Source organism: Capricornis sumatraensis, chromosome 23, assembly GCF_032405125.1.
Source record: "Capricornis sumatraensis isolate serow.1 chromosome 23, serow.2, whole genome shotgun sequence".
NCBI classification, from domain to species: Eukaryota; Metazoa; Chordata; class Mammalia; order Artiodactyla; family Bovidae; genus Capricornis; species Capricornis sumatraensis.
The window spans coordinates 27,347,054-27,367,349 of NC_091091.1; positions in this window are offsets into that span (position 1 = coordinate 27,347,054).

The window sequence follows — 20,296 nt, forward strand, 5'->3', positions numbered from 1 at the left end:
TGAACCCTATCCCATTCCTTCTTTATATGTGATTGGCAAGTGTTCAATTTCTTAACTTTATAATAGGGATTATTCTTGGTCTAGAAGAACCACTATGAGGATCACATAATGAAACATATATAAATGGCCTACATGCTAAATTCTAACATAATGTCTTGGAGATTCTGGAACTTACTAAATGTTGGTTTTGTTCTGTCTTTATGAACACATTTTCAGACCTATGAAAGTCAAGTAATTAAAAGGATATTACCAAAAAAAAAGCAATTATTTGAAAACTTAACTTTCCAAACTGTATTTCAGCTTGATATGGATTTAACCAAATATAAATTTCGTATTGGTGAAAGTGAGAGATTGGTTGGATGTTAAATTCTTGGATAAAATATAAAACAAGTTGCCTCATACACTCTAACTACTGGCTAACGCTCCTCAAGATTTGTGGATTAAAATGATGATATCATGAGACCAACAGATAAAATGAAAATGCCTGCCCTGAGATTTCATTCAAATCACTTATGGGTAAAATAGAACTGTACCTCGTTTCTGAAATTACTGAAGTGCCAGTACCCAGTAAATTTCAGTTCAGTTCAGTCACTCAGTCATGTCCGACTCTTTGTGATCCCATGGACTGCAGCACACCAGGCTTCCCTGTCCACCACCAACACCTGGAGCCTTCTCAAACTCATGTCCATTGAGTCGGTGATGCCATCCAACCATCTCATCCTCTGTCATCCCCTTCTCCTGCCTTCAAACTTTCCCAGGATCAGGATCTTTTCAGATGAAACAGTTTGCATCACGTGGCCAAAGGATTGAAGTTTCAGCCAAACCACGACGGTGTGATCACTCATCTAGATCCAAATATCCTAGAGTACAAAATCAAGAGGGCATTAGGAAGCATCACTACAACAAAGCTAGCAGAGGTGATGGAATTCCAGCTGAGCTATTTCAAATCCTAAAAGATGATGTTGTGAAAATGCTGCACTCAGTATGCCTGCAAATTTGGAAAACTCAGCAGTGGCCACAGGACTGAAGAAAAGGTCAATTTTATTTCCAATTCCAAAGAAAGACAATGTGAAAGAATGTTCAAGCTACCACTCAGTTGCATTCATCTCACACACTAGCAAAGTAATGCTCAAAATTCTCCAAGCTAAGCTTCAACAGTACGTGAACCAAGAACTTCCAGGTTCAACCTGGATTTAGAAAAGGCAGAGGAACCAGAGATCAAATTGCCAATATTCACTGGATCATAGAAAAAGCAAGAGATCTACTTCTGCTTCATTGACTATGCTAAAGCCTTTGACTGTGTGGATCACAGCAAACTGGAAAATTCTTAGAGATGGGAATACCAGACCACCTAACTTGCCTTCTAAGAAATCTGTATGTAGGCCAAGAAGCAACAGTTAGAACCAGACATGGAACGGTGGACTAGTTCCAATTTGGAAAAGGGGTACATCAAGGCTGTATATTTTCACCTTGCTTAGTTAACTTATATGCAGAATCCATCATGCTAAATACCCAACTGAATGAAGCACAAGATGGAATCAAGATTGCTGGGAGAAATATCAATAACCTCAGATATGCAGATGACACCCCCTTATGGAATAAAGCAAAGAGGAACTAAAGAGCCTCTTGATGAAAGTGAAAGAAGTGAGTGAAAAAAAATTGGCTGAAAACTCAGCATTCAAAAAATGAAGACGATAGCATCTGATTCCATCACTTTATGCCAAATACATGGGAAACAGGGACAGACTTTAATTCTTGGGCTCCAAAATCACTGCAGATGGTGACTACAGCCTTGAAATTAAGACACTTGCTCCTTGGAAGAAAAGCTATGACAATCCTAGACAATATATATTAAAAAGCAGATACATTACTTTGCTAACAAATGTCCATCTAGTCAAAGCTATGGTTTTTCCTAGTCATGTATGGATGTGAGAGTTGGACCATAAATAAAGCTGAGCACTGAAGAATTCATCCTTTTGAACTGCGGTGGTGGAGAAAATTCTTGAGAGTTCCTTGGACTGCAAAGTGATCCAATCAGTCCATCCTAAAGGAAATCAGTCTGAATATTCATTGGAAGGACTGATGCTGAAGCTGAAACTCCAATATTTTGGCCACCTGGTGCGAAGAACTGACTCTTTGGAAAAGATCCTGATGCTGGGAAAGGTGGAAGGCAGGAGGAAAAGAGGATGACAGAGGATGAGATGGTTGGATGGCATCATGGACTCCATCTACATGAGTTTGAGCAATCTCCAGGAGTTGGTGATGGACAGGGAAGCCTGTGGTCCATGTGGTCACAATGTGTTGTACACAACTGAGTGACTAAACTGAACTGAACCTGGATTTGGATCCCAACCCTCTGAGCCTTGGTTAAACTGCTTAATCTCTCATTGTTTCATTTCACATTTGTTTTCTGTAAAATGGAGATAATAATAGTACACACCTAATAGGATTAGCAGTAAGAAATAAACTGTATAAACTGTGTAGAAACTGAGACTAGATGGGTACATAGTAAGTACCTAATAAATATCAGTCAAGGTTGCATTTTGGTTTGTATTACTTTTCCATAATTCTTGTAACCATATTTATTAAAAGTTTTTACCTCTATGAGAATAATAAATTTGCATTAAATAAAGATGTAAGTCTTTTGTGATTAATTTCTATTTATTGAGGCAGCTAAATCTTCAAAATGCAGTTAAAATATTTAACCCACTAATTGTGTGATTATGTTCTCTCCTATTCTTGATTGGCTAGACAATGGATACATTTTGTATTCTGTAAATATAAAATCTAAAATAACCAATTTTCTAAGCACCACAATTCTAAAGAAACTTCTTAATTTAAATAAAGTGCTTTCCAATTCTCCTTGCTTTCATGAAATGATGATACCCGTTAAGCTGATCTTTTGTTCATGATGCGAAGTCCTTCCCCATGTGGGTTTGTCACTGACATAGAAAGAAAATCAGCCAAAATGATACCACAGATGGCTCACCCAGACAGCAAGGCTACTTTATGAGCTGAAATATCAGCCAGTATGGAAATCATACAACAATAAAAAGGTCTCCCATAATTCACATTTTCTTCTTCAGATTATTATTATTAACTTTAGAGGAGCAGCTGAACACATTTTGTACCCAGTTGCTGACATCTTTATTTTTTTTTCCTAACCATCTTGAGAATCCCTTCTCCCAATGATCTGCTTTTGCATCTTAATGCTTTTGGGAACCAGTGGACTAAAAACACTATTATTTATGTTAATTGTGCTGTGAACTGCATTATAAAAGAGTTTTAAAAACATTTGAGATATTCCACATTTAAATTCTGTCTATAGCTTCACCCTTCAGTGACAGCAACATTTGCAAAGGATCGAAAATAAATTCATTTTTTGTGACAAGCTTGCAAATGTGAAGTTGAATATTAATGGCAAGGCGTGAACAAATGGAACATACTGAATTTTCACATAAGAGAATTTCCAGTGGTACTGCATCTAAGAACAGAGTTTAAGAGTAAGCAGGTAATTCATCCACATGAATTCCTCTGACATGAACCTAAAATAATGCACCTGCTCTTGCTAAAATGAAGGGCCACAAATCACAAAGTTAATGTTACTGAAGACATTAACAACCAATCTCTTTTTAACTCAAAGAGAGAATATCAAAAACAGTAAGTGATGAATCTATCCAAGTTGTATATATAATTAATGGTAGGTCACCGAGAATAGAGGAGAACTCATTAACACTATATTAATACTTCATTTTACAGTTGTCACTGGCTTTCATAATACTATATGTCAAAGTATTATACAAGCACAAACCTAATAATTATTTAATTAAATGATATCAATATAATCATACCAATTCTTATGTAAGTAGAGCAAATATTCTCTTTCTAGAAATGAGAAAACTAAGATCAGGGAAATTGTGACTTGCCCAAGTTAAAAGGCAACTAGTCTTCTGCATTCATGCAATCTATTTTAGGGGAGCAACCTCAGAAATACATATATATTCCAAGTCAAGTTTCTCAGGTTGAATTTAATCATTCATATATTTACTAATTGGTAATATTTACCTGCTATGTGGCAATCTTTTCTGCCACATACAGTACAGTTTTCCACATCACTGTATTAGTGATCCACTGCTGTGTGACGCTATTACTACAAACTTAGCAGCTTAAACAACATATATTATTTTACAGTGTCTGTGGGTTAAGAACCTAGAAATGGTTAAACTAGATCTCCTCAGGGTTTCACAAAGCTGTGTTAAAGGCTAATTGAATTGGGGTTGAGTCTCAGCTCTGGCTCAACCGTGAAAGGTTTCACTTTCCAAGCCCCCTCCTGTTGGCAGAATTGAGTCTCTTGCATTTTCAGAACTGAGGGCTTTCGATTTTTTGCTGACTATTGACTGGAGGTCAGTATTAGCTCCTAGAGGTCACCCACAGTTCGTTGCCATGTAGGATTCTCCAACACAGTCACTTGTTTCCTCAAAGCAACCGAGGGAGGGAGAGACTCCAACAAGAGGAGCACTATAATCCTATGTAATTGAATCATATAATCCCATACAAGTAATCATGCACATTCCACTATTTTGCCATATATTTTAGTTAAAAGAAAATCAGAGGTATATGCCCTGGGCCTCAGGGCCCAGGGATCACATAATAGCATGAATACCAGCAACCAGAATTTTGGGGCTACCTTAGTCTATTCTCCACAATCACTATCACTGTATGCAATGATATGAATAATTAATTGTACTTTGTCTTTCTTATGAAAAATAAGAACTAAATAAAAATTAAAAAGAAATAAATTAAATACATAAAAATAATAAGAAATAAATAAAAAATGTGTGCTGATGTTACTGATAACAACTTTAGGTTTATCAATTCAATACAAAGCTAGAGATACTGTTACATACATATTTAGTATCTGTCAAATGCTATTAAATGTTAAAATGAAGTAAAGAAAAAATGAAATAAAATAACAAGTAAAAAATTCCAAACATATTGGCAAAGACAGTACCTAAAAGAAAATTAGGATATTTATAATTTGTTCTCTCTTTGAACTCTTCCTATAAACTGTAAGGGCACAGTTCAATTTTTGCACAAACAAATTTCAGACAATAACATATATAGTTACTGAATATGAAATTAAGCCTTGTCTCTAATGAATAAATAGCCAAGAAATCAAAAGCAGTATCTGTAATACTTATTGGAGTTTTCATCTCAACGTTTAACTGTCAAAGCTTCAATCTATTTTATGGTAATGTTTGCTTAAAACAGTTCCAAGACTTTCTGTGGCACAAGATCCTTAACGAGTCCTACAAAACAGTATAATCCAATTTCTTCTCATCTTTCCTATCCTCTCCCCACACTTTTATCTCAACCACTATTAACTTCTACAGACACTCCTTTGTACATAGTGTTCTGGCAACAACCAGTGCCCTTTCATCACTCCCTTCCTAATTTACTTATCACTTACTAAGATCACAAGTATATTTTTCTCAGGAAAGCCAAGTTCTTTTGTTAGAGTGGTGTTTCTTCATAGAATTTATCTCAGTTCATAATTACCTGTTCATTTAAAAAAATGCACTTTACTGATTGATGAATGTTTTCTAATCTATTAGACCAAAAGTTGATAAAAGTAGGGACCGACCAAGTCTAATAATGGGCATGAGTGTATCCTTAGTGCTTGGCTTCATGCTTAGGACATAGATGCTCAATAAATACGTTCCAAGATGAATCAATCAACGAATTGACCAATCAATGATTACCAATGTTTTCACTGGAACTTCAACAACTCACCTCCTAATTCAATTTCTACATTTTGCCCCATTTAATTTTTTGACTATTCAATGCACTTTTAGAAGCAAACTATAATCCACTTTAATAGAGTTAAATAGGATTTTTTTTTTTTTTAACTTGGAGGATGTGAGTGAAGTCACTCAGTCATGTCTGACTCTGTGACCCCATGGGCTATAGCTTGCACCAGGCTCCTCTGTCCATGGAATTTTCCAGGCAAGAGTACTGGAGTGGGTTGCCATTTGAAGGATAAAGGGACATAACTGAAACTGAGAATAAAAATGTTAAAAAAAGATTTTACTATATTTTTAATGAAGTTAGTGCCATTAAGCTTTGGGAAGGAGTGAAGACTTTTAGTATCATGCTTATCATAGGCAAGTGGACCCAAACCTCTGTAACTTGTAAGAAATAGAACTATTGGAGTCCGAGGATGGGTGATTGTTAAAGTCTTTTTATTCTTTTAAATGTTTTGGCTTGTAATGAAGTAGTAAATTTTTTTTTAAAGAAATAAGAGAAATTTCCTGAAATTTAACTGTAGGAAGCAGTTCTCTTGAAATTTATATAACCAAAGAGAATCCATTCTTACATTAATAGAAAATTAGAAAACAAAACTAAAATTTTTGTACTGCGGTCTCAAATTTAATCAACAATTACATTCAAAATCAGTGAAAATAAAGAAATCCACAGTGATTCTGAGATGGATCTGCCTGACTTATCTATTGTTATCTGCTGCTAGTCTAGACATTGAGTTAATCTCCAGGAATTCTGTCAGAATTAATAAGTGCTAGTTGTAAACAGATCTTGGGTGACCTCTCCCTCCCTCCTACATTTGATAACAAGTTCAACAGAGAGGTTTTCCATTTGCTGGCTCAATAAGTGAAAGGACTCTGTCAATGCAAGTTGTTTTGTTGACCAGACTTAAGGCAGATGTGTATTAAAATCAAATGTAGATATCACAGTAGGTCTTTCTGAATATCCTCTTTAACATCTACAGAACTACTGCAGAGAAAACTTGGTTAAATTATCTCCATTAAGCCCAGGGTGGATGTTGCAATCATCATCACAAAGTAATCAGCTATATAAGAGGAGGCAGTGGTATCTGGAATCAGCCACTCTTTCTCCCACTTCTTTTACACAGAAACTTAAAGCAAGACACATTTTTTTCCAAAGCATTAAAGGTACACTTAATCCAAAGTAAGAAAGCTCTTAAAACTTAAAGTCAAATTGATTATAACACTGCTTCCTCTGCACATGGCATCTCCAGTAACTTTTCCCCATTGCGCAAGACATTTGAGTCTCAAACCATTTCTTGTATAACTGCTCAAATCAAAGCAAATGTCTGAATGTTAATGAAATTTGTTACAATTATGGCTGAGGTTTATATTATCTTTGTGAATAGCTTGAACTTTATAGCAATCTAGATACTTTTCCTAAGGAGACATGGGCTTTTCTTTCAGATATATCAATGGGGCAGAGATTTTAAGCTGCCCCTAGCCATAAAACAGAAAGCAGTGTGAGGCCGTTTATCTAGAGCATTCATTCCAGTGTAGGTCAACTAAGCCCCAAGCACCTGTTTTCTTTATGAGTGCACACAGTGCCTGAATTACCCTGATTATTGTCTCAATTCTTCCTTTTACCTTGCCTGTGGGGACAGTCTGCCAACATTTATGGCTTCAACCAAGAATGACAAGAACCCATGGGAGGTTCCATTTGGCTCTTGCCAGCCAAGGAGAGAACTGGAGCAGAAAACGAGCTCCTCCATAGACTCCCAGTTGATTTCAGCCTTTATCTGTCATTCTAAAAATATCTGTAGATATTTTTCATATGTGCATTGTAAAAATCAACTTATATCATTCATTCCAATTACCCTATAAGGCTACTATTTTTAATTGCAAGTAAACAAGGATTTGCTGAATCAAAGTTCCCATTTGTCAATAAAGTGTTGTCAGTTTCAGGATGTAAAAGATCACCAAAGCCTTAATGAGACATGCATCATCTGATATGTTTTGCTAGATTCCAAAAAATAGTGAGTTAGCTTCCTGAGGAATATTGGCCTGAAAACTATGCTGTTTAACATCACCTTCATTTACATATTCAAGTAGCTAAGGAGTGTCCATACTATCCAAGGCACAGAGTGAGGCACTGTTGGATTTAAGGACAGGCTATAGAGACATAAATTTATTTTTACCCTTGCCTCTCCTTCTGCCCTAAGAAAATATAATTTAATTAGGAAGGAAGGGCTCATATACAATTGCTAAGTAAAGAATTAAGTAAAAAGAAATCTTTAAAGGACAAAGAAAGTGGTTTATACATCAAAGGAAGAATAGGAAATATTTCTGCCTGTGTCAAGAGCCAAAGTAAGAAATCAGGAAGCTATCAAGGGAGTGAATATTCACATGAAGAATAAATTAGAAAGGAAAGGAAATGGGACAAATTATGAGCAAGGCCTTCAAAAATTTTGGAGTGTCATTGAACATGATGATCTCTATTCAGTTATAGTAAATCAAATAAGTAAATTAAAAAAAGAAAAGATTTGCTCAAGCAATACAGACTATTTGGCATTCCTAAATGACAACACCCAATATCAGCAAAACAAGTGTCTATGCACAAGAAGAGAGTGACTAACAGACCATAAAATCAGACAAGGGAAAACAAATGCCCAAACTCCAAAGAAATGGAGTACTAGTTTCTTTATGCTGCATAAGAAGTTACTACAAATCTAGTAGCTTCAACCAACACACAATTTTCTCACAGTATCAGGATGCTGGGTTCAGTGTAAATGCATTCTCTACTCAGGAACTTACAAGGCTGCAGTCAAGATGCCAGCAAATCTGAGATCTTTTTTTGAAGTTGGAGGTCACCTTCCAACTTCTATAGTTACTGACAAAAATTATTTTCTTGCAGTTGTAAGAATGTGACCCTCAAAGGGCTTAGCCAGTTCCTTGTCATGTGATCCAGTCTACAGGCAATTGATAGCATAATAGCTTGCTTCTTCAAGACTGGAGATTCTCTCTCTTCCCATCTCTCAAATCTGTTTTAAGTAAACATTCCAGCATCTCAGTCATATAACATAACCAGTGATAACCAATCACCTTTGAAATATCCTATTCAGTTTAGTTCAGTTCAGTTCAGTTGCTCAGTTGTGTCCGACTCTTTGCGACCCTATGAACCACAGTATACCAGGTCTCCCTGTCCATCACCAACTCCAGGAGTCCACCCAAACCCATGTCCATTGTGTCAGTGATGCCATCCAACCATCTCATCCTCTGTCATCCCCTTCTCCTCCTGCCCACAATATTTCCCAGCATCAGGGTCTTTTCAAATAAGCCAGCTCTCTGCATCAGGTGGCCAAAGTATTAGAGTTTCAGCATCAACATCCCTCCAGTGAACACCCAGGACTGATCTCCTTTAGGATGGACTGGTTGGATCTCCTTGCAGTCCAAGGGACTCTCAAGAGTCTTCTCCAACACCACAGTTCAAAACCGTCAATTCTTCTGTGCTCAGCTTTCTTTATAGTCCAACTCTTACATCCATACATGAAATATCCTATTGGGGAGAAGTAAATTACAGAATTCATCCATATTCAAGGAGAGGAGATTTTACAAGGGTGTGGATCATTGTGGGTAACCTTAGAGCATCCACCCCTTCAATGGAAATAATGCAAATAGAATGATGGAACTAGCATATTGATTAACCAGCACCAACCGGGCACTTACCTTTGTCCAAGTATGAATCATCATAATTCATTTCCTTTTCCTTACATTTAAAAAGGAATAAGCTTTACATAGAGTACAACTTAAGACTTGGGCAAATGAGTCATTGTCCCAGGCCTTATGCTGTAGAGGTCCTTACTATGACACTCCTCTGGCTGCATATCTCCATATAGGAAAAGGGGTCTATGGGGTCAAAGGAATAGCCCAACTGGAGCCCATTATTTCCTTTTTCACGCCGTCCTCTCGATACTTAAGTCTGCATAGCTCTGTGCCCAAGTAGTCCCAAGCCTGCTTCCTGTGGCATGTAGTCCCTTTCCTTCCATCTGTCTTCCTAAAGGGAAAGTGTTTCATTAATGTACATAACTTTAAGTTCTAGGAATTATTCAAGGGGTTGATCTTTTCAAGAAGCCATTGTCTGGGACAAAACTGGGACTTATGATCTGAATGGCCTACAGATATTTTCTTGGCTTTCCACAGTACAGGTTGTAATCAAGGAAGAGAGTTGGAGAGGTAAACATTAGATGGAACACTCTCCATTTGCTCTTTTTTTGTTTCCCCAGGCCTTACAAATGTTAGAGTAGGTGTGTCCACATTTAGAAATCTCATTTTGAGTAGATAATTTGATTAATCACCATAGGATCAAATGACAACCCACTCAAATATTTTTTTCCTCTTTGCTGAGTGAAAAACAGTCTTGAAGTTGAAATAGAAAATGCTATCTCATCAATAAAAAGCAAATGAATAACACCACCTTATATCAATTCAGGGGAAATAAAATGGTTCTCTGTAGGGTAAGTTTGATATGAGATACCCAAGACATTTAAATGTTTCGAACTGTACATTTTTGAAAGGACTCTGATATTCAGTTCAGACTCTCATCATATAAGGTATGAGAGATAAAATCACATGTTGAACGTAAAACTCAAAATGGGAAAGAGAAGAGGGAAAAAAATTCCCACTATTCCCAAGTGGGAAAAGGAAGAGGAAAAAAAAGTCTCACAAAAGTACATTAATTGGAAATATTGTTCATAGATTTTTAAAAAGATATCTATGACTTGATGTTTTAGTGCTGAGCACAAGCACTTTTGAGCATCCTCTAATACTAGAAAACTCTAATAGAATCAGGTATTCATGCTACTCATTGGAGGCTGTACTGGATGTTTACAATATGGCATTGGCAAGGGTTTGGCACTCAATAGCTTTCTTTCAAGTTTTCATTTTCCAACTTCATGGCTATTCCTGATAAACATCTGTGCATCATATTGTGTGCTGGGCACATTGGTACTGATCTGACATCAAATGTCTTTTCCTTCATCTGTTGCCTGCTTAGGTAACACTTGATTCACTTTTTTTTTTTTAAGCATTTCAGTCAGGGAGGGGCAGTTCAAGATATCAGTGTAGAAAGATTCTGAAAAAACACATCCTCCCACAAGCACAAGAAATCCACAGCTTCATATGGAACCACTCACTCTGAAAAAGACCTAAGAATCTGCTGAACAGCTGCTCTACAGCAAAAGATAAAAGCACTACATGGAGTCAGGTAGGAGAGGCTGAGACAAGGTCTCACCAAATACCCCAATCCCAACAGGGTGACCCACAATTGGATGGAATCAAATATAAGCATGGAAATTACCCCTGAGGAACAAGTGGTTTGTGTCCCCATCAGGCACCCCAATTCTTGTGACCAGCACCAGATAGAAGTCCTCAGAACACTTGACTTTGAAAACCAATGGGGTTTATGCCATTGAGAACTATAGGCATATATAGTTCTTGTGGTTTGGCAGAATTGGCTCTGGTGGCTGGCAGATTTCCATTTCTGGGACCTGTGCATCTGAAATATTCACAATTGCAGTTCCAATTCAGAACATAATTGCAGTCCCACAGGATTATATGTATTTGCATATCTTGAAAGTTACTGCTTGAGGGTCTAGTTTGCAATTAGTCTGGAACTAGGCATTATCTAAGATCCCTTCTTCTGGAACACTCACAAGTATTGGCATACCCTCAACAAATAGGTAATATATATATACATATAATATAAAATGAAGTGAAAGTGAAAGTCACTCAGTCGTGCCTTACTCTTTGCGACCCTATGGACTATACAATCCATGGAATTCTCCAGGCCAGAATCCTGGAGTGGGTAGTCTTTCCCCTCTCCAGGGTATCTTCCCAACTCAGGGATAATATATACTATATATATATGTACATGTATGGGTGTGTGTATGTGTATATAAATCAAATGGCTTAAATAATCACCAAAAATTTAGAGAGAACCAAGAGCTAGGGCAAGATTAAATGATAAGCTTTATCTCCTATGTAAAGCCATTCCTCCAAGATGGAAAAGATAGATGTTTCACCTAATACACAGAAAAAAAACACATAGTCAAGCAAAGTAAGGAAACAGAGGAATATGTTCTAAATGAAAAAATAAAATAAAATAAACCCCCAGGGGCAGGAGAACTTAATAAAACAGAGTATATCATTTACCTGAGTTCCTTTAAAATACCCACGAAGAATTCAAATTAATGGTCATAAAGATACTCAGCAAAACCAGGAGAAGAATGGATAAACATAGGATTTCTTTAAAGAGACAGAAATTATGTGAAAAAGTGCCAAAGAGAAATCACAAAGCTGAAGAATATACTAGAGGGGTTCAACAGTAGTGCAGATGAAGTAAAATAACTGATTTGTGAACTATAAGGCAAGGAAATGGAACTCACACAGAGCAGCAAAGAGAAAAAAATAATTTTATAAAGTGAAGATAAGTTAAAGGACCAGTGAGACAACAACAAAATAAATAATAACATTTATTATTAACAAAATAATATATAGTAATATTATTACTATTTTATTATTACAACAAAATAAATAGTAATATTTGCATTTGAGGGATCCTAGAAGAAGAAGAAAGAATAAGAAAGGGGCAGAAAGTTTATTTGAAGAAATAATGGCTGAAAACTTTCCTAGCCTACAGAAGGAAACACATCCAGATCCAAAAACCCCAGAGAGTTCCAAACATGATAAACCCAAAGAGTCTCAGGCCTAGACACACTGCAATCAAAATGTCAAATTTAGAGACAATTCTAAGGGAAGCAGGAGAAAAACAACTTGTTATGTTAAAGAAAATCCCCATAAAACTATCATCATATTTCTAAAAAGAAATATTGCAGGGCATTATAATGGCATGGAATACACAAATTTTAAAAAGAATAAATACTTTCAACCACGAATACTCTACCCAGCAAGGTTATCATTCAGAATTAGAAGATAAATAGTTTTACAGACAAGCAAAACTAAAAGGGTTCAAAAAGAAACCCACTAGACTGGCCTTACCAGAAATATTAAAGTGACTTGGTTAAGCTGAGAAGAAAAAACACTGATGAGTAACAAGAAAACATGTGAAAGTAGAAATTTCTCTGGTAAAGATAAATGTACAGTAAAATTAATGGACCAAATGTTAATAAAGCAAGTATAAAGGTTAATAGACAAAAATAGTAAAACTATAATTAAAACAATTAGTTAAGGGACACACAAAGTAAAAGATCTGAAATATTGTATTGAAAACATAACACCTAGATAGGGGGAGAAAGTGGAAAGTTTTAGAATACATTCAAGCTTAACCTGATATCAATGTGTATGTACATGTGCATTAAATATGATTCTCATAGTAAACACAAAACAAAAACCTATAGGAGATACACACCAGATAATGCAAAAGAGATGTATGCATAACAATGTAGAAACTCATTAAACCACAAAGAAAGAAAGCAAGAGAAAAAGAAAGGAACAGAAAGAACTACAAAACCACCAGAAAGTGATTAACAAAATGTCTGTAAGTATATACCTATTAATAATACTCTAAATGCAAATTTTCAAAGACAAGGAGTGACAATATAGATTTTAAAAATGACCCTTTTATGTGCTGCCTATAAGAGATTCACTTCAGATGAAAGGATGTAGCCATACTGAAAATGAAAGAGTAGAAACAGATGTTTCATGAAAACACAAATGAAAAGAAAGCTAGGGTAGCTATACTCATACAAGAAAAATACTTTATCCTGTCTTGCATACAGGGTCGTCATTGCCATCTTTCTAAATTCCATATATATGTGTTAGTATACTCTATTGGGGGGAAAAAAGACACAGCTGTGTATAACGGACTTTTGGACTCAGAGAGAGAGGGAGAGGGCGGGATGATTGGGGAGAATGGCATTCTATCATGTATACTATCATGTAAGAATTGAATCGCCAGTCTATGTCTGACGCAGGATACAGCATGATTGGGGCTGGTGCATGGGGATCACCCACAGAGATGTTATGGGGAGGGAGGTGGGAGGGGGTTTCATGTTTGGGAACACATGTAAGAATTAAAGATTTTAAAATTTAATAAAAAAAAAAAAAGGAAAAAAAAATACTTTAAATAAAAGATTAATAAAATACAAATATATGCCTTGCATAATGACAAAGGGCTCATTACAAATAAGAAACTATAACATTTGTAAATATTTGTGGACCCAAATTAGGAGCACCTAAATACATGGAGCAAATACTAAAAGACCTAAATGGAGAAACTGACTACAGTATAATACAAAGGGTATTATAGTCCACTTACGTCAAAGGATAGATCATACAGGCAGAAACTCAGTAAGAAAACATTAGCTTTAAAGCAAACATTAGATCATATGTGTTAACAGATATACAGAATATTGTATCTTAAAGCAGCTGTGCATAAATTCTTCTAAGGGAAATGAAATATTTTATAGGGTATATCATATACTATATTTTTAAAAAAGTCATTAAATTTAAGGAGATTGATTACATTGAGAATTTTTCCACCAAAATTCTACAAGAGTAGGACTGTACTATAGGAAGGAAAGTGGAAAAAAACCAATTATGCATAAAATAAACATGCTACTGAATAACTAATAGGTCAATAAAGAAATCACAGAAGAAATTAAGAAATACCTTGGAACAAGTGAAAACAAGTTCATACCATAGTCTATGAGATGCAGCAAAAGCAGTTCTAAGAGGGAAGTTGATAGTGATACAGCCCTACCTCACAAAAAAGAAAAATCTCAAATAAAAAATTTAAAGTTACTTCTAAAGAAATTTAAAAAAGGCAAACAAAGAGCAAAGTTAGTTGAAGAAAGGAAACAATAAAGATTAGAGCAGAAATAAATGAAATAGAGATTAAAAAGTAATGAAACTAAGAGTTGGCTCTTTGAAAATATAAACAAACTTGAAAAACTTTAGCTAGACTCAATAATAAAAAAAAAAAAGAGGAGGGAGGATCAAATAATAACATCAGAAATGAAAGAGGAGGAATTAAAACTAATCCCAAAGAGATAAAAAGGAGTGTAAAAAAAGTTACTATGAACGATTACACCTGAACAAATTGGGCAACCTAGGGGGGGAAAAATAATTTTTACAAATATTCAATTTTCCAAGAGTGAATCGTGAGGAAATAGAAAATCTGACCGGACGGATTATTAGAAAGGAGATTGAATAATCAAAAACTAAAGTCTAGGACCCAAAGGATTCCCTGGGTCCTTACGTTACCAAACATGCAAAGATTTAATACCTATCCTTCTCAAACGTGGCTTCTCTGGTGGCTCAGACAGTAAAGAATCTGCTTGCAGTGCAGGAGACCCAGGTTCGATCCCTGGGTTGGGAAGATCCCCGGAGAAGGAAATGGCCAACCACTCCAGAAATCTTGCCTAGAGAATTCCATGGACAGAGGAGTCTGGTGGGCTACAGTCCATGGGGTCATAAAGACTCAGGCATGACAACGCAACTAACAATTCAAGTTTCGCTTCTCAAACTCCTCAGAAATTTGAAGAGGAGGGAAAGTTTTCAAACTGATTTTTCAAGGCCAGAATACCCTCATACCAAAATCAGACAAGGACTTCACTAAAAAAGGAAAATTACAGGCAATATCCATGATGAGCATAGATTTTAAAAATTTGACAAAATATTAGTAAACCAAATTAACAATATATTAAAGATTTACACACAATGATAAAGTAGGATTTATTCTTGGGATTCAAGGATGGTTTATCATAGGCAAAATCAACAGTGGACATCATGTTAATAAACTGACACTCTCACCACTTTTATTTAACATGGTATTAGGAGTCCACAATAATTAGGTAGGAAACAGAGATAATAGACATCCAAATTGAAAAGGAATATATAAAACTGTCATTATTTTATATGTAGAAATCCCTAAAGATTTCACCAAAAAAATAATCTTACATTACATACAAGAAATAATTCAAAATAGAATAAAGATTTGAATGTAATACATGAAAGCGCGGTACTCCTAGGAGAAATCATAGGTGATAAACTTTTCAACATTGGTCTTAGAGATAATTTTACGGATCTGAATCCAAAGGCAAACCAACAAAAGTATAAGCAAATAGGAGTGAATTAAACCAAAACACTCTGTATAAGGAAGCAAACTATTAATGAAATTAAAAGATAACTTATTGAATGGAAGAAGATACCTGCAAACTATATATTTGATAGTGGTTAATATCCAAAATAGAAGGAACTCATGCAACTCAATAACAACAAAAAATATCAAAATGGCCAGAGGATCTGAATAAACATTTTTCCAAAGAAGATAGACAGATGGTCAACAGGCAGATGAATAGATGCTCAGTATCACTAATAATCAGGGAAATGCATTCCAAAATCACAATGAGCTATCACCTCACACTTGTAACAATGGCTAGTCTCAAAAAGAAGACAGATAATGACTACTGGAGAGCATGTAGAAAAACAGGAATCCTCATGCACTTTTTGGTGGGAATGTAAATTGGAGCAGTATAGTGGTTCCTTAAAAAAAAAAAAAAAAAAAAAAGAACTATTGTACGATCCAGAAATTCCACTCTCAGGTATTTATTTAACTGAAGAAAATGAAAACACTAATTTGAAAAGATATATGCACCCTTATATTTATTGCAGTATTATCTACAATACCCAAGATACAGAAACAATGTAAGTATCTGTCAATGCACGAATTGATAGAAGGAAGATGTGATATATATACACCTTGGAATATTTTTCAGCCATAGAAAAGTATGAAACCTTGCTTTTGTGACAACATGGATTGCCGGGAGCCAGCACGGGAGATCCCACCCATGACAAGGTCATGTGGAAGAGTCCTGATGAGCAAGGCCTCAGGACTCGATGGACCCCCTGGACCTGCTTGAGCATCTACCCCCGAATCAGAATCTGTCTGTGTTATTATTTTATGTCTTTCACCAGCTCTTCTGACATTAGCAAGGGGCTGTCTCTGACCAAAAGAGTTAACTTAGGGCTCTAGTTGATAAATCTCCTGGGCATGAAAGGAGTGTTTCAAACCCTCTGTTAGCATTCTAGCTTACTTGGCAGGTTTATCCAGACTCTTGCAACATTGTTGAGCCTATGCTTACTGCCAAGTTCTCACATCCCTTATCCATTGTGTTCCTGGGGGTGCATATAGTCAGGAAGTAGAAAAAACAAGTAATAGCCTTAGCATTAGCAACATTAGACTTTGAGTTAATAAGTTCTTTCTTTGCTGTAACCAGCTGAATCTTTGCTCCATAAGAATGTAACTCTGTACTTTAAGGGTGACAGGCTAAGAATTTAAGAAGAAACACTTTAAGGGAAAATCATTGTTCTGGTGTTCTGGCTGACCAACCTTTGTCAAAAGGAGGTCATGGAATATCAACAGGCCTCCAGAATAGAAGATAAAGTACAGAAAATAAGACTTTTGCAGGAAGGAACTTGATATCGATAAAAGTTATTCCTGATGGAATGTTGAGTTGACTCTGCATTTTTCACCTTGCTGTATGTATAACTCAGGGTATAAAAGCCCTGAGAAGAATAAAGTAAAGGGGCCTCGCTCAAAGAAGCTTGGTCACCCCATGTCTCTTTTTCTTTATCTCTTTATCTATCTTTCTTCATTCGCCGATGTCGTCCATCCTGAGGATATCCCTGGACTCTGCTGAGGCTGGATCTTGGCAATGGATGGACTTAGAGGATATGCTGCTAAGTGATATTAAGTCAAAGAAAGACAAATACTACATGATTTCATTTATATGTGGAATAGAAACAAAATGAACAAAGAGAAACTTATAAACACAGAGAACGGATTAATGTTTGCCTGGATGGATGGACAAAATGGGTGAAGGGAAACCATCAGGAGGTACAAACTTTCAATTATAAAATAAATAAGTTAGGGGAATATAATGCATAGCAGGCACGCTATAGTCAATATTGCATGTTTGATTGCTGCTGAGAATAAACATTAAAAGCTCATATCACAAAATGTGGTAACTTTGTGCAGTGACAGACAGCCACTAGATTTATTCTAAGGATTATTTCATAACATATACAAATATCAAATTACCATGTTGTACACCTGAAACTAATGTTATATGTCAATTATGCTTCAATAAAATTGTTTTTTAAGAAGAGCTGTTCAGTCAAGCCTCAACTTTCACCACATTTGAACCCAAAAAGAAACAAACAAAAAAAAAAAAATCTGGGCAAGAACTCATTTAATGTTCATAGCCTCAAAGTTCACAGAAACACTATTTACAATAGCCAAGACATGGAATCAACTTAGATGTCAATGGACAGAGGTATGGATACAGAAGATTAGTATTAGTCATAAAATATGAATGAAATAATGTCATTTGCTGCAATATGGATGGACCTAGAAACTATCGTATAAAGTACAGCAAGTCAGAGAAAGACACATATGACATTACTTACATGTGGAATCTTAAAAAATTATACAAACGAACTTACTTACAAAACAGAAATAGACTCACAGACATAGAAAATAAGCTTATGGTTATCAAAGAGGATAGAAGTGGGGGGAGAGATAGATTAGGAGTTTGTAACACATACATTGGAGAAGTATATGGCAACCCACTCCAGTATTCTTGCCCTGAGAATTCCACGGACAGAGGAGCCTGGAGAGTTATAGTCCATGAAGTAGCAAAGAGTCAGACACAACTAAGAAAACAACAACAACATATACATACATACTACAACATATAAAATAGATGGAAATAAGGACAGGAAATTATATTCAATATCTTATAATATATAATTGAAAAGAATCTAAAAAAGAAATGCACAACTGAACCACTTTTCTGTACACTTGAAAAAACTTCTTCAAATTTTTTATTGAGTTATCTTTCAAATGTTCAAAGTGCACAATTGATCAAAACCACACAAATATGTAATGAATTCAGATAAACAAGAAACATGTTAAAAGTGAAATTCAATTGAAAATATATTTCTAAATGAAATGAAGAAAACATAAATAACAAAATATATTTTGAACATTTTTTAAGTTATAATTTAAGCATCTTAGGAGGTATACATGTCATAACTGGCCATGAGTTTTGCTTAGTGTATGTATAGTCATGCCTGAAACATTAGCAGAAAATATACTTGATAAAAGGCCAAGGTAGTGAGGATATGTTGGATGGTGTTACAGAGTTATTCACTCTCCTTGCCTTAGACTCATTTTTTTGCCCAGAATCATTTTATAATATGTCTGGGTCACATCGAAAGAAAATAAAGTCAAATGAGGCAGGACTTTCCACTTTAGTCCCACCAACAATGACTTAACTTTCAATTCAGTTTTCCAAATAGTTTTTTTTTTTTAATAATAGGATAAAAATTGACAGTAATTTCCCTCATGAGCCTCATGTTTTAAAAGACATGTCAATAAACTAAGTGGCATCCAATAATTCATAATATGAGTATTGTTTATTGCAAAGGTATATGTAATTGCCAATCAACATGATTCATATGCATGAAATCATGACTGGTTCCTGGAGTAAAGTAATCTATGTCAAGGCAAATCAAAAGCAAAATAATTGGCCTTTCAGTTATCTGTATCTTCAGTTTTGAAATGTGTACGTGTCTATTAACACTTTTAATCTTGGACCAAATGTTAGAAAGAGATTACTCCTGTAAGAGCTGCAGCTATTAACAGGTCACTGTGACCCAAAGATAATTTTAAATAATGCATTGAGTTTTTAATTATATCAAGAATGTTATTTTAAATATTTTTATTGTGAGATTATGTTCTTTCCATTTTCAACACCATTTTTCCCTTTTGAAATTAGATTGATAGCATGTCTTTTTAATTTTTTTATCTTTTCAATCTTTTTTCCTTCTTTTTTCCTCCTCTGCCCCTTTCTCTCCTCCTCCTACTCCAGTACTGCTTCTCTCTGGTCTTTATTCTCAGTTCAAATTCTCAATAGATGATCTAATTAACCAATCTATGAATAGATGTCAACCCCAAGTCAGCTGTACCTTCACATTCCAATCAACAGTGACCACTGAGAATAGGATAACCTATTCCAACCATGTCTCCTGTTCGGTTCAGTTTAGTTCAGTTCCTCAGTTGTGTCAGATGCATTGTGACTCCATGAATTGCAGCACACAAGGTCAGACTTTATTTTTTGGGGGCTCCAAAATCACTGCAGATGGTGACTGCAGCCATGAAATTAAAAGACACTTATTCCTTGGAATAAAAGTTATGACCAACCTAGATAGTATATTCAAAAGCAGAGACATTACTTTGCTTGCCAAGGTCCGTCTAGTCAAGGCTATGGTTTTTCCAGTAGTCATGTATGGATGTGAGAGTTGGACTGTGAAGAAGGCTGAATGCTGAAGAATTGATGCTTTTGAACTGTGGCGTTGGAGAAGACTCTTGAGAGTCCCTTGGACTGAAAGGAGATCCAACCAGCCCATTCTGAAGGAGATCAACCCTGGGA